This window comes from Tribolium madens, unplaced genomic scaffold, assembly GCF_015345945.1.
Source record: "Tribolium madens isolate multiple individuals breed KSU strain unplaced genomic scaffold, Tmad_KSU_1.1 Scaffold_71;HRSCAF=194;Tcas5.2_LG6, whole genome shotgun sequence".
Classification (NCBI taxonomy): Eukaryota; Metazoa; Arthropoda; class Insecta; order Coleoptera; family Tenebrionidae; genus Tribolium; species Tribolium madens.
This window is the reverse complement of record NW_025401041.1, coordinates 1,356,893-1,383,172: the sequence shown is the minus strand read 5'-3', so window position 1 is coordinate 1,383,172 and position 26,280 is coordinate 1,356,893. Positions and strand designations below refer to the sequence as shown.

General features: G+C 28.5%; 1 protein-coding gene across 2 annotated transcripts in view; it reads left to right on the top strand.

Moving 5' to 3' along the window:
* Nucleotides 1–12,305: 12,305 nt before the first annotated feature.
* Nucleotides 12,306–26,280, top strand: part of LOC123008436 (UNC93-like protein) — a 31,663-nt gene continuing 17,688 nt past the window's right edge. For both annotated transcript variants that reach the window (XR_006412954.1, XM_044404231.1), the window contains exon 1: nucleotides 12,306–12,449. The gene's annotated coding sequence lies outside the window, so the exon portion shown is untranslated. The remainder of the gene's footprint in view (nucleotides 12,450–26,280) is intronic.

Here is a 26,280-nt window from a genome sequence, read left to right as displayed (position 1 = left end):
AGTTACATTTTTGTCGAAAAAATAAAGCCGCTATTGTGATGAAACTTAAAAAGCAGAAAAAAATCCCAAAAGCAAGAAAAAAAATACTTTTCTTTCTATTGAGACAGAATAATGACGTTTTAAAGTTACAAATTTGCTCGTTTCAGTTTAACACACCGTATGACATATTTTACACACCCTTAATTATAACAATTATTATTAATGAAATAAAATCCCATGAAAACATTTAAGTACTTAAAAGAAATGTTGAGGCTAAATTCAAAAGCATTTTTATTACTTTCTCTTCGCAGATGGTTTATAACTGCGGTTAGGTAGGAGGACCCAAATAACTAGGGTGGTTTATGGACACGTCATTTTCAAATTTTCTGAGTGTACATAAAGTTGTAAAGCAAGCGTTAGGATGTTCAACCTTATTTTTTATTTATTTCTACTTTGCTCGTTTTTAAACTCTCATAACTCAAAAGTTTTATAGATAGAAATTTTTTCCATGTTTCATGGCATTTTTCTCTGGGAATTCTAGCGCAGCCCGTATAATGGTACTTTTTTCTGTACCCAATCTTTCTGCAATTTGGCTTATGAACAATTCCTCAGAAGCAAGAGAAAAAAATTTTTTGAACGGTGGAAAGTGCCATATTTTTGACAAGAAAAAAGTCAATAATTTGAAATTGTCATCAATGTTAACTAGACGTTAATGCTTAGTTTACATAATTTTTTAAGCTACAAACTATTGTCCCCAATAGTACATTTATCAATTTTTATAGAAATTTCAAATTTTGTTTTAAATTTATCCGACCTGATGATGAAACTAAAAGCTGCCATAACATAAAGCATTAATATATTTCGTACTATATTATGTTAGTTTACTTATAAACAAATCAGAATTTATTAATTCCTTTAGTTTTCATTATAATTTTAAGGATGTTTATAATACAGAGTGGTTATAAATGATTTTCATCTAGCCAGCTGTGAATTTTCCATGTAAAATAAAAAATGCCGCTTTACGAAAAAGGGGTACCTACTTGTTTTAACTCAAAATTAAAAAAATCGCCGTTTACTAAGCGTCCACTTCGAAAATAGACTTCAATTATAAACTTGTTTTCTTCCAAAGTATACATTATTATCAATTATTATTGGAAATTAGTTGAAACAATAAAAGTTTAATTAACAACAATTTATTATTAATTAATAAGTGACACTAATGACAGAACTAGAGCTTTCAAAAAAGTAGAGCGGCACAAATAAAGTTACATCCAAAGCTGGCTAGATGAAAATCATTTATAACCACTCTGTATTTCATAGAACAAGAAGTGGAACTGAACATTGCTGTTAACATTAAATTTATATCTTATTAGATGTATATTTACAGGATTTCTATCTCTACGTAATAAAACTATTATATAAAATGACTTAATAATAACTTAATAACTACTCTGCCTTGGACCTTACTTATAACTGTAACTAAAGTTCAATTAATTTTTGCACAAAATAAATTGCTTTTAGAGCCGCTGTATACAAGATAAAACATTAGAAGGAATCACAATATCAAGATTTAAATTACTTATGTTAGTTTCTTGGAGTTTTTCTTTATTATTTAAAACTTTTTTTTTCAATTGCTTTTAATATTTATTAATTTATGAATAAAAATTCACTGGTCAGCATTTTGGCAAAGGTTGAGCAATGTTTTGAAATTTTTTGGTGGATCAGAATTTTAAACTAGGATTCCCAAAATGACTTCAGATTGTCACATCACATTTTTTAACAATTCAAAATTTTATATAATAAAATTATTTTTTAAATTAATTTTACATTTAAACGTAACTTAAAGTAATCATTGTATTAATAAAATAGTATATTATGTTACTAGGAGTAAAAGTGATAATTTATGTGGAGAAGATGAACGTTTATTTTATCGAACGCAGTGAAGCAAATAATTCAGCTGAAACACATAAACTCACTTTTACTCCAAATAACATATACCTACCATATACTATTTCATCCACAAACGTATTCAGATTGAGAGTAAAGAACAACACAATAATTATCAAGTATTATTATTCACTCATTTTTATTATTTTATTTCTGCAGTTACAAAAAATTATGTTTCTAGAATCTCATTGCATTACAACAAATATTGAAACTTGAGTTAGATATTGTAACAACCAACATAAATTCATCTCAAGCAGACAAAGATGCATAATTTTAATAAATAATCACTGGTGCTTTATTCTTTTTTAATGGATGTATAAATAAAAGTTGGTTTTTGGTTAAGTTTTAAAGTAAAAAAAAATATGTTGTTTAAAATCAAGTTTGAAATGTTAGTAATGAAATTAGCACATTCAAATATTAATAAGGGTACAATAAAATATACTCCTATTTTTTTATTCTTTTGTTTTTTTAGTTTGTTGTACGCAATGTAGGTAATTAATAAATATCAGTAAACGTTTTTTTTCACTTTTTTTATTGCACAAGTATGTCGTAATTGCAATGGAAACTTGTTGCTACAGCAACCCTTTATCACGAAATATCAGTATTATGTCAAGGTGTCTGATGCAGAATATGTTTATAGCATTATCTCGTTTATTTGAAATTTATTATTCTTAATTAATTAAATATTTTTTCATCTGGTAGTTTACTTGTAGGAGTTAATAAAAACGTAAGGAATCGGGTTTCAAAATCTGTTTTCTACATTCCAATAAGATTTTAAATATTTATATCAAATCATTAATTTAACTAGTTTTTTACAATTAAATTTTAATTCTGTTAATTTAATAGGTATAACATGTTTTTGTGTTACTCTTGAAACAGTAATTTCTATCCTTGACCTGCTCCTATGATAAAATTACTGTAAAAAGGCAACACGCAATATTTGATCATACAATATTAAATGTGGATATTTTTACAGCTGATTTATTTTCTGTATTTAATGTCACAACATACAAAAAAATGAGACAACAAGGTCATTTTGTTAACAAAATGTAAAACGGCTCTTAGATAATAACTTTACTTTAAACTTGGCAAAATTATTTTGAGTCTGACAAATGAAATGGTGATAATACAAAGTTTTGAACCAAGCAAAGACTCGAATTTTGTTTCTCACGACCGACTTCGATTTCAAATTTATTTGATCATTCTTATACAATACATGAAATCAAAAAGTCCTTCTATCAAGTTTGCGTAGGCGTTATTTTTGCAATAAATTCTGACATGAAACTGTGATAGATGATTTGCACTTATTATACAGTGTGATTATAAGAGAGGACCGAATTTCATTATTTCAATTGTTACCGATAAGTAGCAGTGTAAACTTTGGGATAAAGTAGTCAAATTGTTCAAACTCCACTTATATGTATTGCCATTTTTTGACATCTTTTACAGGAACATGGAAAAAATGTTACAAAAATTCTATCTATAAAAATGTCGAAATTATAAGAGTTTAAATTTTGCATTTTGACTTTATTTATTTCTGTTGAAAAAATAATTTTCCAAGTTTTTTTTGCTGCAGGCTATTAGAAGAGGAAACAAGAAAGCTGTTTCCTAAATTGTAACCCTATTTAATGTTATTTGTGCCTTTTATTGGCAAAATTTTTGTACCTTTACTAAATAATTATAAAAAAACACATATACAAGAGTATCAGTATCATTAAATAGACATAAAAAATGTCAAATGTCATAAAATAATTGTCAAAATTTTTTGATAGACAAAATTTTGTAAAAGTTTTTTCATATTCTTGGCATCTTATCTCACATGAAATTTTTCTTTAGGGCGCGAGTTCTAACACTCTATAGTATACATTCCCATAAGGTAAGTTTAGTTATTTTGAGCTCTTCTATACTATCACATATTAAAATATACTATACTATTACTATACTATATAGTATCCTACTATACTATATAGTATACTATCACATGTTAAAATATTTGCACATACCTTAAAATCACCTCGTATTTAATAATGATTTGAGAAGTTTCATAATATTTTATGATGGCGGTCTACTTGATAGAAAGACTTTTGGATCGCATTGTATTACTTACTATTACAATTAAATTCTTAATTTGTTTTATTATTTTTTTAATGCTTATTTTGGAAAAAACAAAAAGGTTGAAATCGATAATGAGAAAAATATTAAAAAGTGGGTATGCGTGTGTTAAATAATTACTATTGTATAATACTGTCGTTTATTAAGACAAGATGACAGAAGAGGTCATACGATTTGTTCGACCGAATGACATAAAGGTTTTCTAATTAAGCTATTTTTAGAAAATTAAATAAAATGTTTAAAAATGTATTTAAAATATTAATTATATAAAATAAATGTTTCCCATAAAAAACTTAACTCAGTAGAGATCATTATTACTATGCCACGTTTCAGTTGAACCATAATTGTAGCTATACATGAACCTATAACAGCTAGAAAAAAAATGTCCAGTGTAATTGTTCTAGTTCAGTGTAGTAACTTTTTAATACCTACTCTTATTCTAACTATTATTTTTGGTCATAGTATATTTATTTGTTAAAATCGCAAGTTATAATAAATGCAAATTGACAAAGTTTCTCGAAATGGTTGAACAAGTACGGCCTTAAGAGATGGGTAAATTTGCGTCTTTTAAATAATTTACTCATTTCCACACAATTTAATAAATCTATTCTTCGAGAATTAAAATTATTATTATTAAAATATTTTTGCATACAACATAACTATAACAGAAACAGGCACACAATTAAACACTCAAACTATACAGGGTGATTCAAAAGTGTGGGACCATCTCTTGAGTAGTGATAAAGGACATCTAATTAAATTAAAAGTTCCCATGACAAAAAATTGTTTGAACTTTTTTCATTTTTTCAAGATTAAATTTAAATTAGTTAGCAGAAACGCCAGATCTTGCAACATTGAACCTCTTGAAAAAAATTACCAACTTGTGTCTTATAGTGTACAAAACATTTAACAAATTAGCAAATTCAACAATAAATTAAATCTGACAATATAGGAAACCAAATGCCTACATGATATTTCGAAACTGACAGTTTTGTTTTTTCTCCAAAAAAGGATTGAAAAAAAATCAGAAATCATTTCTGTGCTTACTTAGTTGAAAGTCTTCTATGACCCTATAAAATTGCAAAATAAAATTTGACTGTGTTACTTTAAAAGTGTTTTTGTCAGATGGAAACAAAATGAGTTTTCTTTGTACTTTCTAAAAAAAATGTTAATATATTATCTTACACTTATTGACTTTTAGTTGCGTGGTTGTATGTATGTTACAGATTTTTTTTTTAATATTTCATAAAACTTTAGTGAACTGAAATTAAATTAAATGATTAAATTGGATAACATAATTTCACATTTGACGCAAATCAATTTTTGTAACACACTGAAATCACAGAATTGACGTCAAGGAACTTTCTCCGACAGGTTTTGTTTATGATGAATGCAATGAATTTTCTTAAAACGAAATGACGTAATGTTGTGAACGAATATATTTTTGTGTGTGTGTACTCGTAAATATATAAAATTTCCAATATTTTTTGCATTATTTTTTTAAAACAGAACCGCTTGATGATTTTAATTTAACCTCTTTCTTGAAGCGAAACGACATTGAAAACCGAGTCTCAAGACAATCACAAGTTGAATAAATTGACGCCAATGCATTAATTTCCGCAGCTGAATATTATTATTGATAAATATAGCAATGCAAATATAATATTATGTATTTATAATAATAATGGTTGAAAATAACTGTTATTACAAGTATATGCGTTTTAAATAAAATCTTGTCATGGCATAATTTTGTTAGGAGTTTTTGGAGCAACTACGAAAACAAAATAAAAAAAAATAATATTTATGTTTAAAATATTGTAGTAAGCATATATTAAGTTTAAAATTTGAGAGTTTTCCAGTTGACATTGATTGTCATTCTGTCTACATTCTACAAGAATAAATTCACATTAAAATAATAGTTATAGAGTTTTTTAAATGCTGGTGTAGTTTTTAAGTAGTGGTAGGTTTCTTTTTGTAAATTTGTTTGTGATTTAGTTGAAATTTGATATATTTTATTGAAAAATTAATGTGATCAAATTAGATGTTTGTGACAGAAAAAAAACAGATGTGACCACGTTTATAATTTGTAAATATTTAACGGCCAGTTTCATAATCAAATTAAAGGGACTTTAAAGTTAATGTTGGTTTAGAATGTGACATTTTTGTCAACAAGTCTGTAGTAATCAGCACAATCTAAACGACATTTAATTTAAAGCTCTTTTAAATTCTATTATGAAACTGGCCCTAAGTTCAAAATAATTTCTACTTTTTGCCTGATGTTTCTTCTTATCGAATGATTACAATCAAATTGCTTTAAATAAGAATTAAAAATTATACAATAAGTGTGCAGATTTGTATTTTACTTATGAAATTAATAATTTTTTCCAATCGCAGTAGGTACCAAATTTTTAGCAATGTGTATTAATTATTATTGTGTATTAATTTTATTAAATGTAGTTAAAAAAACAGCTTTATTTTCAAATAAAAAATTGTATGAAATTGCAATTTTCGATTCGGGGAATAAAGTGACACTTTTTGCAGGGCCGCCAAGCCCCCCAAGCGGGGGTGCAAGGCGTGCGACGCACGCGGGCGCCAGAGTTAAGGGGCGCCAAAACGGTAACAAAATTTAATAAAGAAAGACATTTTGAATTTCGCAGTGAACAAAAAAAAACTGCAAGAGAAATACAATCAAACAAAAAAAAACAAAACGTTATGTGAAAAAACTAGTCATGTGACCGTTTCCTGTTATAGAGATTAGAGTTCGAACACTGTAAGATGTACCGTGAGCCATTCAAACGGCTTGTTGGATTTAAATGACTCAAGATGTGCATCTTACAATTTCTTTTTGAAAATAATTTAATTTCTACTTTTCCTAATACAGCAATTACATTAAGAATTTTACATTCCTTACCAGTTTCAGTTTCGTCTGGCAAAAGATCTTTTCTAAATTGAAAATTATTTAAGATTCACCATTGTTCAGTCTAGGCTAGCAACTTATCTATTATTGCAATTGAACAAGAGCTGTTAGATAATGTAGATATAAAGGAGCTGGTTACAGAGTTTGCAAGTATGAAAGTGAGGAAAATACAATTTCTTTAAGGATTTATAGTTTCTATGATGTTATGTTTTATTTCCTTATTTGCGTTTTTAAAATCACAAATTTAATTATTTTTGATTAAATAATTTTTTTGTTATTTTGTTTTATTTATTGGCTCTTATATATTTTTAGGTATCATACCTATGTAATAAAATAAGTATACCCATAATTTCTTAACAAATTAACAAGGGGCGTCAAATTCAAATGTGCACGCGGGAGTCAAAATCTCTAGCGGCGGCCCTGACTTTTTGAATTATAATCTGGTACTTAATTTCCTCGGGAATAAAATAAATGAATGGTTTTTGCTCTTTTAAAACTAGAAATATACATTGAAATTAAATGAATTAAATCTCTTGAGGGTTTTTTGACATAAACAAACTTCTTGATATCGATTTTGACTGTTAAAATTGAAACTGAATTTTGATAAATTTTGTCATTATTTGCCAACTTTATCAGTTTCTTATGTTACTATTAATTTAGTCTGTTAGAAGAGAAGTTTTCTAAGCATCTCTGGAAAAAAACATCGTTAATCTTAATTTCAGGATAAAAAATAATTCCATTGATACGTAAATAACTATTTGCTCTCAACAGGGAGGTTTTTGACCAATAATATGGTACTTTATTTTCTCGGGAATAAAATAAATGAAGTTCGGACTTTTACTCTTAAAGTAAACTGGAAATGAATGAAGTGATTTTTTTGAGTATTTTTTAACAAACTTGTTGATACTAATTTTCACTCAAAAATTGTTATTGAATGAAGTGAATATTTTGCCAAATATATAACATTATTTGGCAAATTTATTATTTTCTTATGTTATTGTTAATTTAAGCTTTAGGGAGAAAAGTTTTGTGTGCATCTTTGGAATACACATCGTTAATCCTTCAAATTAAAATGCCCTCGGCTTTCTTCGGTCGAAGTCGATATTTACCTACATTCTCGGGATTAAAACAATTGTTCATTCGTTTAATACATAAATAACTGTTACATCTGCTTTTGTTTTGTTAGAATATATTTTTTTTAATTGTTTTTGATTAAAAGATTTTGGTGAATTACACAGAGCGACAAAAAAAGTCATGTCGTGACAACTTGACAAATTTTATATCATTTTGTTCGTTTCAGTGAGACAAATTAAATGTACTAAAAAAAAATTCAAAAAGTCCACACACTTTGAACTAAATAATTTTTTTCTAATTTAAATGAATTTAAAATACTTTAACTTTAAAAAATCATTACTCAATAACTATTAGGCTGATTTTTTTCAAATAAAGACCATTCTAAAGGGATGGCCTTGCCCTTTAGGATGATAAAAAATTTGAAATTGAATATTGGCAAACTTTACTTCGAACAGTGTTCGAAGAAGTTCCAAGTAAATCGAAATAATCTAAGAAAAATCCTACGAGTAATTTGTTTTTCATCATTACCATCGTGTAGAGCATCGCCGTCTCCATAGAAATAATCATTTTCTCGCCTGGGCATTTTTTGAGTTCAACTGATTCCCGTTGGCGCTTTAATCTGGGGAAATTTTTTGACATATCCAGTTTTTTAGCTTAAAGGGTTCAACCTCATAATATCAATTCTCCCAGGCGTATCTTGTTTTGTTGTATCCTTCCTTCCCAGCTTTTATTAATTGCGTTATTTTTCGTTAATAATTAAAAATCATTCAGTTTTTTCATAGTAACCCCCGTAACTAAGAAAAAATCGGAATCACTGCTCCAATGCATTTTTTACGAAATGCCCAGGCGGGATATTGATACATTTCATTAAGGAGGCGGTGGTGTAGAGCATCTCTTTATTAGTTGTAATCCAAATTTTCAAAAGAATATGCCTAGTGGTTTTCAAGATATGATTTTTTGAAGTTAAGGTTTGCTGTTCAGGTATTGCGCCATATCAGAGAAATGCATGTTAATCTTACTTAAAATTGCATTTTTATAAAAGTATTTGTTTTAAGACTCTTCTTTTGTTTAAAAATGGTCAATTGCACCTTCTTTGTTCTAATTAGAATAAACGAAAACTGTTTGTTTACTTAAAACAAATAAAGAGTACCTGCGTACTAATTAAAGCAAATAAAGAGTTTTTTTGTTGTAAAAATGATCACTAATCGTTGAGCAAAGAGGATCTAGAAGTTTAAGACACGAGTCTTAAATATAAAGGCAAATCTTTTTCAAATCAAGTCACTTTCCATTCAGATTTTGACTTGTTTACTTTGTTTTAACTTTCTGAACTTTTTTTGAAAATGTTCTTAGCAAATGCTTTCTCATTACTTTCGAGTGATGTTAAATGCAATAAGTCACCTGATTTATTTTGTTGGTACATTCTATGATCAGCTTCAGTTAGCTTGTTGGTAGTAGTTGTGATAACAGTTGCACACGAAGCAACTGACTTATTGCATTTAACATCATTCTAAAGTGATGAGAAAGCATTTGCTGAGAACATTTTCAAAAAAAGTTCAAAAAGCTAGAACAAAGTGAACACGTTGGAATCTGAATGGAAAGTGATTTACTTTGAAAAAGATTTGCTCTTCTGTTTAAAGCTACTGCTTTAAACTTCTAGATCCTTTTTGCTCAATGATCAGTGATCATTTTTAGAACAAAAACACTCTTTATTTGCTTTAATTAGTACACAGGTACTCTTTGTTTGTTTTAAGCACCGCCTCCTTAATCAAATGTATCAATATCCCGCCTGGGCATTTCGTAAAAAATGCATTGGAGCAGTGATTCCAATTTTTTCTTAGTTACGGGGGTTAGGAAAAACTGAATGATTTTTAATTATTAACGAAAAATAACGCAATTAATAAATGCTGGGAAGGAAGGATACAACAAAACTAGATACGCCAGGGAGAATTGATATTATGAGGTTGAACCCTTTAAGCTAAAAAACTGGATTTGTTAAAAATTTTCCCCAGATTAAAGCGCCAACGGGAATCACTTGAACTCAAAAAATGTCCAGGCGAGAAAAGGATTATTTCTATGGAGACGGCGATGCTTAAAACAAGTACTTTTATAAAAATGTAATTTTTAGTAAGATTAACATGCATGGCGCAATACCTAAATAGCAAACCTTAACTTAAAAAAAATCATATCTTGAAAACTACTCGCGGTATATTATTTTAAAAATTTGGATTCTTACTAATAAAAAGATGCTCTACACGATGGTGACGAAGAAAAAAAAATTACTGGTAGGGTTTTTCTTAGATTACTTCGAACTTTTTCGAACAGTGTTCGAAGAAAAGTTTGCCAATATTCAATTTCAAATTGCATATCATTCTAAAGGGCAAGTCCATCCCTTTAGAATGGTTTTTATTTGAAGGAATTGAATTTTAAAGTTAAAGTATTTTCAATTCATTTAAATTAGAAACAAATTATTTTGTTCAAAGTGTGTGGACTTTTTAAATTTTTTTAGTGCATTTGATTTGTCTCACTGAGACGAACAAAATGATATAAAATTTGTCAAGTTGTCACGACATGACTTTGTTTTTGTCGCCCTGTGTTATGGTCAGTTTATAGAAGGCAAATTAAAAATTGATTTGTTGTAAAAGTTAATGCGCGATTAATCCATGAATCTAAAAATCAGGTTGGTTCAATTTAGTCACGTGACAATAGACTTTATTCGCAATCATATTGCAATCTGTCAATTTCATAGCATGAAAAACAACTGGGAACTAGATGTTTACTGAAACTAGCCGGGAATAATTATTACATACCCCGAAAAAAAATACAAACTTGAAGAATAGTTTGTATAACTTTGATCATTACAAATAATTAAATTATGTGTTGTCACTTCTTGATATTCTTTATTTACCAATACGGCCATAAAACATGTATAATATTCAAAAAGTATCTAAATAAAGGATTAAGGGTCATTTTTTGGAATTATCATTTTGACAGTGTTATAATTTTTATATTGTAATGCCCCGCTTAAATGTGTTAGAAATCATATTTTAACATTAAATGATTGCGAATAAAATAGTATACAAACCTTAAAGGAAGGCTTCATATCAGCTTTGCGTTTTAACTGATCTTCGCTCTCGCACAGTTAACCAACACTCGGCTGCAATGAAGCTCTTCCTTGCGCGGTTTGTAATAGTATATTATTCACAATCACTAATGTAATATGCTGATTATTAATCTTTTAAAGGTTGGGAAACACATCACTAAATCTTATGAGGAGTAATAACATTACTTCTCTTGGGCGCTAATCCAACTTTAAAATTACAAAAATACCACTAATTTTCTCTTTTAAATTGTCAAGTTATGCATAATATATTGCTAAATTAGTATTAATTTACTTTTGTAGCAGTTTCTCTGACTTATGGGGAGTACACTGCTCCATTTCGACGATTTTAAATCAGATTCACCCATCATGTCTTATCGGTCAAAATGACCACACATGCGTATTACAAAAATTATAAATTAGTAGTGGAATACTTATTTACATTACTGTGATTAAAACTTTTTTTTTCTAGAATAAATTAAGAATAAGCATTAACAACAGCCTTGTGAGCAACTTTATAATATTCTACCAACTCTCTGAAGTATAATCCTAATTATTTAGACATTTCATTAAAAATAACAATCTATGCAAGACATACATTTATGAAATTTTTACAACGCTCATGATATACTATATTCTATATACATGATAAAGTATATTCTATAAATAAAAAAATTAAGAAGTGTCAAGTTGCTGGTTTATTACGAGACTTTTATCATTTATTTGTAATGAACTCGCCGACTTATCTGAATTAAACCAAGTTGTAAATTTCTCTATTTCAATAATTATTTACTTACTACTAAAAAAATTGGAATTACCAGCACTTTTAGTGATTATTATATACCTAGTTTGTACCTCTTTTGTTTTATTAGTTTTACTACGCAGATATAAAAACCACAATCTGCGCCGTTGATGCTATTTTTTCCACCTTAGTCCTGATGTGTCAAGGATCACTACCTTATCCCAGCGTCTCGACGCGACGCCAATGAAAAAGTAATCAACGTGATTAGTAAGACCGTAAGAATGTTTGTTATGTGGGACAGGTGTTTGCCACCCTCTTGCTTCATACGACGCTTCGGTATCGATCAGACGGGGAGCATCGCACAGCCCATCTGGCCATGAACCAAATACAACCCAACCCTGACACCCTCGCTAAATACGCCGCGAACAATCCTCGTGTTGTCATCTCGCGCTACAGAAGAGAGCATCATTTGTTTTCACCTTATTTCTTATGAGATTAATTGCGAAATGTGCCTAATAGTTGTGAGTTAGTGCTCATTATTATTGATAAATAAATGGAACTGGATGCTTAGCGATACTTAGGTGAGTACAGATGGAAATTGTGGTGTTGCTTTTGTTCTTTGTTAAAACTAAATATAAAAAATTAAGAATACCTATAGAAATAATAATAATATTATACCAAATACTAAATATGGTTACAAATAGACAGGCTAAGCAAGTAAAATGTTTTGTATACGTATAGGTGACTTTTTATTTAGTAATATAAACGTCCAATCGTCCATAGCCCTGTAAATTTTTGTTTTTTTTATTTTAGATTTTAATTGGATGATTTTTAAAAATTAATGTTGCTTTAGTGATGACATACAGGCTGTCCCAGCAAGTTGAAGAAGTCCATTAGTGACCTCTAAATGGTAAAATAAAAAAATATATATAGGACATTGATACATACTAATCTAGCCTAAAGTTACACTACAAAATGGTGTTTTTTTAAATCAAACACCGTATGTTTTTTAGCGTTTTTGGATGTAGATTTTTATGACAATGTTTTTATTAAACTTTTATTAGTCGGTTTTGCTTAGTTTTAAAAATAAGACGGGTTTTTTGACAAAAACATGCACTTTTTAACAATTTATTAGGTACACAAAAACTAAGACATATAGAAATATTATTTTACTACCGCAAAGAAGAAGGTACAAGTTATAAGGTTGTAACATTTATTTAGTGTGTTGCATTTGCAAAGATAAAAAAATGAAGGCGTTTGTTAAAAGTTCAATAACTTAAAAAATTGAAATGGAACACCCTATTTATTGTTTTTGCATTTAAAAGATCATTAAATTGTCTTTCTAAAATTATTTACTTTTAGGTGTTTATAATCAATAACGAAAAATATATTTATATTTAACGTTAAACATAAAAAATAATAATTACTATTGTTTCAGCAGCCAAAAAGTGCACAAGAAATGGAAGAAATATCACTTATTAATCAATAATTGTGTTAAATTGAATTCATTATTCTTTATTTTTACAATAAAATAATTCGAATTTCGGTATTTATAACGACTTTTACAATCTCTAGATACGAGGGTTGTTTGACATGTCTGGTAAAAAACTATGACCACGTAGAGCTTATTCCAAATCTGGTGGCGAACTGACAGTGACAGAAAAGACACTTGGTTAAGATAAAAAAAATACATGGGCGTACTTTTTTTCTCTAAAAATTTTGAAGAAAAGGATTGTTAGGGATATCATTTTTAAAAATTCTTTCCATGCGTTAACAATTTAATAATTTGTTCATCACTCTTCATCTTATGTACGAGTACCTACTTATTATAATTTTGTACAGAATAACAGTGGTTTTGAAATATTATTTCATACGACGCCTATGAACAATATTTTTTTTAATAGTAAACATATGTTTAGTGTCAAAATTCAGTAATTTTTGACAACGTCAGTTCGCCACCAGATTTGGAACAAGCTATACGTCAATAAATTTGGCGAACCGCACTAATGTCATCTTTCAGAGTAAGTCTGCCAAAGTTTCAACAAAAAGTGACGCCTGGTTGAAAAGTTAAAGAATTTTAAAAATAAGTTGTTTGAACAAATTTCGAGGATCGAAAAAAACGAATTTCGCGCTGTGATAAAACATTTTTATTTTAAACAATGGACAGCCGCTCAGGTAAAAAAAAATAGCGGAAGTACATGGAGACTCTGCACCTTTGTTGAAAACTATCTATTTCTGGATAAACGAATTTAAACGGGGTCAAACGGGGAGATTTCAGCACTCGCTGAATTATAATTTGAGTTAGTTCCGTATTCACCCTACTCACCAGATTTAGCACTGTGTGACTTCTTCCTACATCCAAATCTAAAAATTTTGCTTGGTGAAGAGAGATTTCATTCAAACAAAGACTGAATATTTTGCAGCACTCGAAAAATCTTTTTTTTCCGATGGTTTAAAAAAATTAGAAAGTTCCTAGATGAAGTGCATAGATCATAATGAAGATTATATTGAAAAATAAAAAATATTGTTACCAATAATTTTTTCTTTAACTAGGAATTTTACCACATTTATCAAACAAACCCCGTAAATCAACGGATAAGTGATCCCTGGTAGAATTACTATGGTTGCTCAGATATTGATAAGCATTGTTGCTACAATTAATATTTAATGTTAAATATCTTTTCATTTATCAAACATTAAAAGTTTACTTTTCTAGATAGACAAGTTATCAGTCTGTTAGATGCAAAAATAAAAAATAGGGTGTTCCATTTAAATTTTTCAAGTTATTTAACTTTTAGCAAACTTCTTAATTTATTAATCTTTATTTAATCTAGTAGTCTTAGTTTTTGTTATAAATTTTAAAAGGGAATGTTTTCGTCAAAAAAAAACGTCTTATTTCTAAAACGAATCGAAATCGACTAATAAAAGTTCAGCGTAAAAACATTATTTTAAAAGACTACATCCAAAAATAGCAAGAAACATACGATGTTTCATTAAAAAAAACCACAAGTTTGTATCGTCATTTATTTTTGGGACATGCTGTATGGTTGAAAATAATTTTAGGTGATGCATCTCCTATACACTTTTTTTTAATTTTACCATTTTAAGGTCACGAATGGACTTTTTTAGCGGGCTGAGACACCCTGTATATTTGGACTTCCATGCATGTAGGTACTCTACTCTACTCTTTTTTCAAAAAAAGGTCATTTTGATTCATCTTGCATTACAAAAAGCTAATTTGGTATCCTGCAGCGGTACTCACTTACACCTTACTTACGTACTAAAAAAATTGTAAATACTTTTTAAAATTCTATTCAAAGTATCAAATATACAGGTTTAAGTTTACAAGTCACCATGGCAAATAGCCATACACCTGCGGGCATCCTGTAATTATTCATTTGCAAACAGGTGACAAAACCCATCAAGTGCTCATAAAGAATGAAGTTGTTCTGGTATTGTTTATATTGTTTTTGCAATAATACTATGTTTAAAGTTAAATACATAGTTATTTTTTATATGCGATTCTAATATCATGTCGAAGTCGTCTTTAAAGTTTTTGATCATTTTATTATTAGTTATAATACGAGTAGTCAAAAATTGTCGAATATTTTTATGGTCATTCGCTGTATGAACACCATGAGTGCGCAGCACGAATGGTGATTGCAAGTGCAATAACCGTGAATAAAAATATTCCACAATCTTTGACAACAAATTGTATTGTACAGACTATTCAATGAACTAAATGGCAAATTTGCGTTACACATGATTTTATTTTTATAGCAACTGGTAAAAAACGAAGTTAGTTTAAAATATTCACTGCAACCACTCGTGGAATATCCAGCTGTACTTTATCATAAGTGGAATAGTGGTTTGAATTTGTTGTTACTAAGATATGATAGTAAATGTCTGGAGAGAGGTGAATTGAATAGTCAATACTATTTCAATACATTTCATAATTGTAACTGTGAATAACTGTGGCCAATTTAGGTAAGATGTATTTTGCGTTTGTAGACGTTTATTTATTTTGCATTTGTATTTTCTTAATTGCAAGTGACAACATTCCTTTTGTGATTCTTAAGGTTTAATGAAACTTTGACTTTGATGCAAGAATAACTTAATAGTTTGAGGGAGAATAGACTCATTATTATTGCGTCTCATTATGTCAACGGAGATTTGTGGATGATAGGAACACTAGTTTACACGATTTATACATCTTAGTTGAGAGTTATTTTTAATTTTTTATAGATTTTTCACTGAGTTCAAAAAAAGTATGAAAAAAAGTCTACCACGTCACATTTAAGAAATATGTAATTAACAAAAATATTAAAATCGCTAAACAACAAGTTACAAATGAGTTATTTTACTTTGGTTTTTTCTACTTTTTTGGATTAGTTTTCTTTATAACAGTCCAACAGTAATCTCCTAACATATTTTCGTCCCAAAAACTATTGTGCCGATTTTTTATAACCCTTCAGATGTTGATAAAAACGCTCGCACTGATGATGCCTAAGTTTTTAGAAAACAAGTCCAAATGCGAGTCAATGAAATGTATTTTAAGACCCATTTAGACCCATCTGATGATAATTTTTGCAATAATTCAGCAACAATTTGAATTTTAATTAACTTATTTTTATTAACTTATTAATTAAATTGGCAGGCATTTGTGCAGAAAGCAGGAAAATTATAGCTCGTAACAAAAAAAACTGTGACGTGATAAGAAAAAAATAACAATTATTTTTGTTTAGTTAAAAGTAATAAACAAAAATAATAATTTGATTAAAGGTATATTCAACAAGTTATTATTTGTAAACTAGAGTAATTGTTAAGTGAAAATACTTATTCCAATTTAGCTTGCAAAAGAGAATATTTTACAAAATATTCTAATAGTAAAACTATCAATATACCTAATTCATAAATGGATTTAATAAATTGAGAAGCGGCAAATTTTTCTTTGTTTTCCATGTTACTTCGATGTTAGAATCATTTAATAACCCTATATAAAATATATATTATATTTTACATAAAATGTGTAGGTATTACATCTACGAGTATCTTAACTAAAAATTTAATAAACTGAGATAAGCGAGCAGTATCTATTATTATTAGGAATTTAATCACGACACTAAAATTTTGCTTGTTCTAAAACTAAATATAAAATTTCTAGTGTGTAAAATCTAGCAGGTAGTTTTGATAACTTTTTAGATAGTTTCTTCGAAAATATACAATGAGTTTTTAAAACTGGTTTTATATTATAGGTCACCTGACAATAATGTTTTCGGCTTATTCTTAGAAACCATATTGTAGTGACACAAATTATGTTGAATCATGTATCTTCTTTTAATGCAAAATATATTGATAAAAAAAAAAGTTGAGCAAGAAATATTTATTTTATTACCTACGCAAAATTTTTCATATTTTTAATAGAATACTTTATACCACCGCCTCCTTAATCAAATGTATCAATTATCCCGCCTGGGTATTTCGTAAATAATTCATTGGTGCAGTGATTCCGATTTTTTCTTAGTTACGGGGGTTACTAAGGAAAAACTGAATGATTTTGAATTATTAACGAAAAATAACGCAATTAATAAATGCTGGGAAGGAAGGATACAACAAAACCAGATACGCCAAGCAGAATTGATATTATGAGGTTGAACCTTTTAAGCTAAAAAACTGGATATGTCAAAAAATTTCCCCAGATTAAAGCGCCCAACGGGAATCAGTTGAACTCAAAAAATGCCCAGGCGAGAAAAAGATTATTTCTATGGAGACGGCGATGCTTTATACAACTATTAGTCTTATAACAGCTATATTTTGGTGTCAAGAGCGTAAGGAACGCTTTTTAAATTAACGGTTCATCTCGAGTGTAATTTTATTTACCTATTTATTATTCCCGTTTGACATACAAATTTCTGCGGCCGTACATAAAAAAACACAGCGGAAGCAAAATGTCGTTGGACAAAATTGTCGTAAAAACAGGGTTTTAATAGGCGGAATACCTAATCTACACAGTTCACTCTCACAATGTTTTTTTCCTGTTGGAATTGATGTCTAAATGTTCGTTTTGAGTTTGCCTCCAGAAAGTAAAATTAAAGTAATATAAAAAATGTGTTGTTTAGGAGTTATGCGATTTTTTGTCAAAATAGCGATTTATGTTGAAGAACTCAAAAACCAAAAAAAAAAAAAATTGAAAAAGTTTATTCTTGATACCCATCACATTTTTATATTACTTTATCATTCAATTAGTTTTTCCAAAAAATAAATAGTTTAAGCAAAAAACGTTTGATTCCATACATTTTTTTCACCTGGTATATTATACAGGTATGTATTTTGTTTATGTAGGAGTATTATTATTATTAAATGTGGTCATAAAAAAAGTTTAATTAGATTTTTAAATATGAACACGTCTAATTAAAAATTCCCATACAAATTATTTTAGATTAACAATCTGTTAAATCAACAATAATACATCATTTTATTTAATTCCTCTGTTATTAATTTTTCTAAAACTACTCAATTCTGAAGAATTCTACTAACTACACATTATTAGGAATTTCCACTCGGCCTGACCCAACACAAACACCGTTCTTCGAATGCTTCTGCATCTCGGGTTACTCTTTGGGTTTCCCCATCGACGACTTTATTCATTGAGAATCAGACTGTTGATACTGCATACGACTGAATTTTTGATCAAATGCAAAAATAAATAATCAACATGAAATTTGATGACATCACTGACGACATAAATCGCAATATAAAATATGCATATTTTTAACGTCAAAACTCCATTTTTGCTGACATCTCCGACCAAGACGCACTCGCAAGCAACGTGCCCCTATAAATAATTCATTCGTACTTTCTAAAAACTAGATTTTTTTCTTTCGCATGTTTGAATCGACCTTGGCGAAGAGGTGTGCGCGGGTGTGGTGTATACGTCAGAAACTTTGATGCAAACGACCTGTGTTTAAGTTTTTGATTTTTATCTCGAAACAGAATAGTATGTTAGAGAGAAGGATAAAACTGTTTCCGGCAAATGCGAATAACTTATGTCAGACACTCGGCACATATGATTAAGATCATTGACATTGACTTTCATTTTCATACTATGAAGGTAAATTGCCTTCACCGAAACTTGACCTGTGCTATGCTTCTTCGACAACCATCAACTGTCGCAAATTACTTCTTTTTTGGATCGACTCACTGGAATGGGTTTAAATGAAATGGGGATCTAGGAATTGGATCATGGTCATTTGATATCCACCACCGATAAAAATGCATAACTGCGCCCTCTTGACCTCTCAAGCGTACAATTTAAAGTGTTTGCACTTGCACTTTCTGCGTTTGTCGCGCTCTAATTGCATTGTCTGGTCATTTGACTAAATACTAAAAGTATTTTCGAGAAATGGTGATAATTTACAGAGATTTACAACACTTCCGGCCAGATTAATTTTACAAAATACAGGGTGTTCCATTTTTATTGTAACAAATTTAAACAGGTGAGAGAATATTCAATTTTAAGATAAAAGTTTCCTATGAACATGTATTGAAAAATACTATGTAAGGGAGCTACACTTTCTGAAAAGGGTGCATATTTGAATAGATTTTGTCCAATATTTCAAAAACCATTTTAAATAAAATTACAAAAAAAATTTAATTAGGGGCGTCTTAAACTGGGGGGGTTTGGGATAAAAGTACTATAACTATTTTGGCTGAAGTTTTTTGTTACCTTCTAAAACAAAAAATCAAAATTCCATAGTTTTTTACAAAAAAAAGGTCTCTTGCGTTTCTTTTTAATATTCTGTTACACTTGTTTTGTTGTATTTTTTACCGAAAAAAAATTGTCAAATTTAGTCGAAAATCAAACCATTTTTGCTTTTTTGAACGTTTACGCATGTTTTTAAGATAAATATCTCAAATTTTGAATAAGACTTCATCGAGACAAGATAAAAATCACGAAATTAAATAGAAAATGATGTTATTTTTTACTTTCTCAAGTGTTTTAGAAAGTTCTTCAGCTAGAAATGCAATTTCAATCAGTCAAAAAGTCAATAAAAATTGTGCTATTTTTGCTTTTTTAAGCTAATAAACTGAATTTTTTCTCTAAAACAGACCAAAACTTACCAAATTAGATCGAAAATGATATTTTTGCCATTTGAATTATTTTTTAATCTTTTTAGTACAAAATTTTGATCAAAAAAGCCCAAAAATTACCAAATTAGATCGAAAATTATGCTATTTTTGACATTTTAGAGAGTAAAAAAACGTTTTTCAGCTAGAAACTTTTTTTTCGTAAAATTTCGCTAAAATATGCCACAAAATCACTAAACTAGATTCAAATTACCGTTCTATTTTAGTTTGTTTTACTGGATTTATTTTGGTGACCTAAATACCTACTTTTATTCAAAAAAATCTATTCATAAGCAAAAAACCACCAAGTTGGTGCACCTTTTAAAACGTTTAACGTGTTTTTGAGTTAAAAGATTTTTCAAACTTTTAGCAAAAAATGACCAAATTTGGTCGTAAATAACATTATTTTTGACTTTTTCAGTTAAAGATGCGCTTTTTGCGACATTTTGCTCAAGTAAACCCAGAAATTTCCTAATTAGATAGAAAATAGTGTTTTTTGCTTATTTTTGAGTAAAAATTTTAATTGTTTTTGATCAAAACATGTCCAAAAATTAATTAGGCAAAAAACTGTATTATTTCCATTTATTTTCAAGCAAGTAAAAATGTTTTTGAGCCAAAACTGATTTTTTTTACAAAATTTTGCGAAAATATCCAGATTAGGGGTCGAAAAAGAGATTAGTTTTGCCTTTTTCAAGTAAATTAGCAAATTAAGTTGAAAATAATATATTGTTTGGTATATTTTTAGGGTTAAAAGAACTCTAACTATTTTTGTTGAAGTTTCTTGCCACTGTCAGCAACAAAATTTTAAATTCCATAGGTTTTCACAAAAAAGAGTTTATTTTACGTTTTTTCGATACAACCCCATTAAAAACGAACCCCTTTCAAGGGGTGTAGCTAATTTACAAAATATTTTTTGATACATATGTTTATAGGAAACTTTTGTCTTAAAATTGAATATTCTTTAACCTGTTCAAATTTGTAACAATAAAAACGGAACACTCTGTATAAATAAAATTTTATTATTATTTTGCATTGTTAAATGTTAAATTAATCGCGACATTATAGAAAAATTTTGATTACAATTATTTTGTAAACTGGCACATTTTTCAAATCTTCCTTAAAGCAGACTGATCTACTTTTTTTTCTGTTAGACTACAATAATCACCTGCCGTGTTGAAAAACTAATAAACTTTATATGCTGTAAACGAAACGTTTAATTGTTTTGATTTTTAAGATTTTGACAAAAAACCTAGAACACGCTATTCTCTTCAATACGCTGCTTAAAGTAAATAGTTTTGTATACAGAGTGTATCAGAACTCGAGCCCCAAAGAAAAATTTCAAGTAAGAACTTCGAACAGAGAATTTTTTTAACATTTGTTCCATGCTCCTGGTTACCTTACATCGTATTTTTCTCTAGGGTAGGAGTTCTYGCGCAGCCTGTATACAATTTTGGCATCAAAATCGTAGTTTTATGCTAGAGTTTTAGGTTATGGATACCTATATTTTCAAAAACGCAAAATTTTTTGTTGTTTGTCTTTTAAAAGACGAAAGATGATTTAAAACTAAGTAATTTCAATTATTATTGTTCGAGAAAACAACTGTCGTTATTGTAAGGATCTCAAAGGAAAAGTAAATGTAATTCGCCACAAACAGACTTTCAGAAAGACAAAAGTAGGGCTCTCATAAATCATGGAGATAGTACGAGTAATAATGTTAGGTTTATAAATTAAATAGAATTTTTCCCCGTGTGGTAAAAAATTGACGATACATTCTGATTTGTAGTGATGACATTCGAATTAGTGTGAATGCACTCTTTAAATTAAAACACTTTTTTTAATTAGCTACATTATATTCAAGAAAATGCGGAAGTTTTTAGTGTAGTCTGAACAAGAGTATATTCTTTCTTACATTTTTTTGCCACGTTTATTGAATAATTTATTATTTTACTAATTAATTTAAATAGTTGACTAATAATTTGCAAGTCACAATAGAAGAGAAAAAAAAACACACTTAAATCTAGAATAAATTGTAAAACATATAGATTTTCCTTTGGGCTACTCACTATACATACTATATTCACATCTCGTGACTGTATTGTTTCAAGGCTTTCAAGATGATGAATTTCAAATTATGTCAAAAATTCAAATTATTCATCATGGGATGTTATAATGTATTTCTACGGGACAATTATCTTTTTGTAATAAAATTTAACCATAAATTCGTTCTTGTTGAAGCACCAAAGTTAATGTATTCCGCGGTAAGTTCAAGGTGACCACATGTTAACATAAAAACTGAGTTTCTTAATACAATAATGACTTCTTAATTTATAATTCATTAAAGCAATTTTTGTATAAGATTTTTTGATCATAAGCCAAGTCGGAGTTAGATGGACCACATTTTAAAAAACTTGAGTATGATTTTTATTTCAATTCAATGTATTTCTTATGGCATGCACTTTAAGACAACTGATAAATGTAACAAAATAAACCACATTTTTTTAAATACACAAAAAAGTAATATATTACTACGTGTAAAAGTCCAACTCTCAAACACTGTGCAGGGGAGACGCACCACTAATGGTTTCCAATTATTACTTTTTTTATGTACATCTTTTGTGAATCCAGTTCACACATTTTAAAATTGTTTTGCGCATTTTTGGATGTAAGCTTCCTCGAAAAATACTCGAAAAAATTATGCTAAATGAAGGTAGTCCATCTATCCTCAATGCAAAATCACAAATGATCAAGTTTGAATAGAAAATTGTTTTCGGATTACAATAATTTATATTATACAAGTTGGATTATAAACAGCACCACAAGTCATAATTTCATTACTTTTAAAGACGTTCCAATACGTCTTTTAAAAATTTATCAGTTTTTTATTATCATTCGTTTGTTTGTCTTAAATAAAATGAATAAAAGTGTTCTATTCTTTCCACAGCTTACTTTACATTATTTAATTTTCATATTGTCTAAAATCAAAAGTTAGTGACAAATAGTGAGCTTGTACAAAGACAATTTAATAAGGAATCCAAAAATAATAAAATATACAGGATGTTTTATTTAAAAAACTCAAAGTGATGTCACTCCCGGTAAAGGAGAAAGCAGCATCGATTGAGCATCTATGCCAAACAACAGATGACAAGAAACTCTTCAACTTTCTTCTAAGAAGTATTGTCATATCTTTAAAAATAATGCAGTTATGGGGCGTTTTTCATAATCCAGCCTGTAGATGGTACGTATTAGGACAGTAATAAGTTTAAACTTGCCACTGTTCAAGTGTTTGAGTTTTTTTTTCACGAGATATACTTGTAAAGGGGTAAATTACCCCCCCACCAAAAAATTTTGTATATTTTTTTAATAGTTAAGTTAAAATAATAATAATAATAAAATAGGTTTATTAAAATGCACAACGAATAAAAAAAATTACAGTAAGTGCTGAAAGTGACCACCATTTTCCAAACATCTATGACATCTTGTTTGGTCAACTGCCTACTCTGGTAGAAAGACTCATTTTGTTATTTATAAATCAAAGTTATCAATGATAACTTATCATTTATTTGTTGTTTTTGAATATTTTTTTAGTTTTGTTGTTTTATTAAAGAAGTTTGTAAATGTGTTTATTTATTTTGTATTATCATTATATTTAATTGTTTATATAAAAAGTTTTGATTTGATCACTTCCCCTCCCTATCACCATTCCAGTGTTGGTCCGACACTTTTGAATCATCCTGTATGTTAATTACAAAAAATTGAGAAATTTGTAGCAAGTAGGTTATAAAGTTAATAAATTATTTCCATATCGACATTTGCACTGTGAAGCAGTAGAAATAAAACAGTAATGTATTATACATTTCTGAAGGTCAATACTTACAAGCTCTAAATAAAGCTCAAATATCAAAAAATTTAAAGAAACAGTGCATAATAATTATTACATTTGTAACACCAAATTATACGACAATTGTTTGTTATTTTTTTTTTAATTCATTTTAAGCTTGTAGACTAATATTGTTATTACACTGAGCACAGCAAATATTTTCTAGAATAGTTAGAATAATCAATGAACTGAAAACAAAGAGCAAGTGCAAACCATTCTTATAAAGTATTATAAAAAGGTATTAGGAGAGCTGAAAGTTATTTCTATTTAAACAAGATTAGTGAGTGACTGAAAATATTTATCATTTTTAAAAATTAATTAAGTCTGGTTACCATTCTTCATTTGCAAATGATATTCCTAATTATTTCTATATACAAAATGCGGATGAATTTAACATGGAAAAAGTTACATATGTGCAGAGACGGATCTAGAAGTAGTTCTTGGGGACTGACAAAACAAAAACATATTTGTAAAATATAGAAAAACCAACAAAAAATAAACAGTACTCGTGAAATATATGATTAACTTCGTCAATTTCGTTAAGTTGATATTTAATTAACTTCAGTAAAACTTAAATTTACCAGATTTTTTTTAATCTAGGACGCCATTCAACAAAAAAAAATATTATTTTTTTGTTAAATTTTACAATAATTATAAATCAATACAATTTGACAGAGACGATGCAAATCTATTTTTTATACTTTTGTATATTAAGTTTTTGGTTCATTTATAGTAAAATTAAATTGATTTATGTTTTGTAATGAGTCCTTGCTTGTACAGGGTGTCCCAAGTTTTAAATCAATTTTTGCAATGTCTTTAAGCTCACAATAACACATAGGTACATTTATTTTCTTAGCCATGCTCTGAGTGATTTACTTGCCTATCGCTAATTAAAAGTGACTTAAAAGTCAGAGACATAAAACTTAGTCTAGTATCCATGAAATACATTTTTTACTTCTTTTTCCTGTATCAGCATTCGAAACAGTTTAAGCTGCTTCACTGACTTTGTAAATTAATAACAATGACACAATTAAAGACTTTTATGTAGATACATTTATTAAGCTAGAGAACGGTGTACTCAAACTCATATAGTGTCAAGGAGGATGCTAAGAAAGTTTTAATTCTAAAACATCATTTGTGAATCTGAAGGAAAATAACGTAGAATGAATTATAACAAAGCCACATCAAGGATTTTATAACAATAAGAATTAAAAAAAAAATTAAAAAGCTACACACCGAGTGTCTTAGCTAAAATAACTCTCGGACAACTAGTGGTACTAAGCAAGTAAGTATCTTAATTTTCAAGGAGTTTACTATTTAAACTAGAAATGTGATGAGTACTGCTTGATTTTCTTCATTATTTTTGCTAAAACAGCCTAAAACACCAATATTGGTAGTAATGGTAGTTACATACGCCTTTATAAATGAGAAATAATAAATTTAATGGTTACTGAAATGTGACAAGAACTTTGTTAGATAATCCATATGTCGTAGGCTAATTGTAAATTCAGTAGGTAAAACACCTAGTCATTTTGAAAACGACTGGGCAAATTGTAAATGAATGAGTAAATGCAGAGTTTTCAGAATATTATTATATAGTACGTATGGTTAATTTATAATACGACTGAAACAAACCTGCGTCACAGATTAACTTTAAAAAGTTTAAAAAGTTATTTGACAATTACACTTTTTTTTGTTGTTAAAATTGTTAATTAAACAATTTGTCTGTCTTAGGAAATTTATTAATTCAACTAAGTGTAATTTAATCATCGCTTTGATTTGCTGTCTACCCGTTATTATGCCACAGATCAACAGTAAAAAATGAGGTTATTAATGTAAAGGTTGTTTTACATTATAAAAATGACAATACTGCCCCAAATTTTAATTCCACAACTGTACGATGAAACTGTTAACAAAATTTATTTGTTTTCTTGAAATATGTTTCCTTTTTATATTCATTATTCATTAAAAACCTCTTATAAAATAATATTTTTCAGTCTTTTACAAAACGACTGAATGTAACCAGTCATTTTCCAAATGGAGAATATTTAAAAACATTTTACAATAAGACGAAACCTTATTAGGCTTTTTATAATACGCCTAAAATTGTCCGTCATATTGTAAAAGCCCTGCATTTATTCATTCATTTACAATTTGCCCAGTCGTTTTCAAAATGACTAGGAGTTTTATAAAACGACTGAATTTACAATTAGCCTACGACATATACAAAATAATATATAGGTACTGGGTGAATAAAAAGTATGGATCTAAGCGTTTACGAATAATTAGTTTTTACATTCTTTTAATTCTTTTATTGTATATTAAAGTACAAGTTGCAGAAGGTATCTGATTATTCAAGCACAAATTTGAAATTCCGAAACGATCCGCGAAGCGGCGAGTTGAGGAAC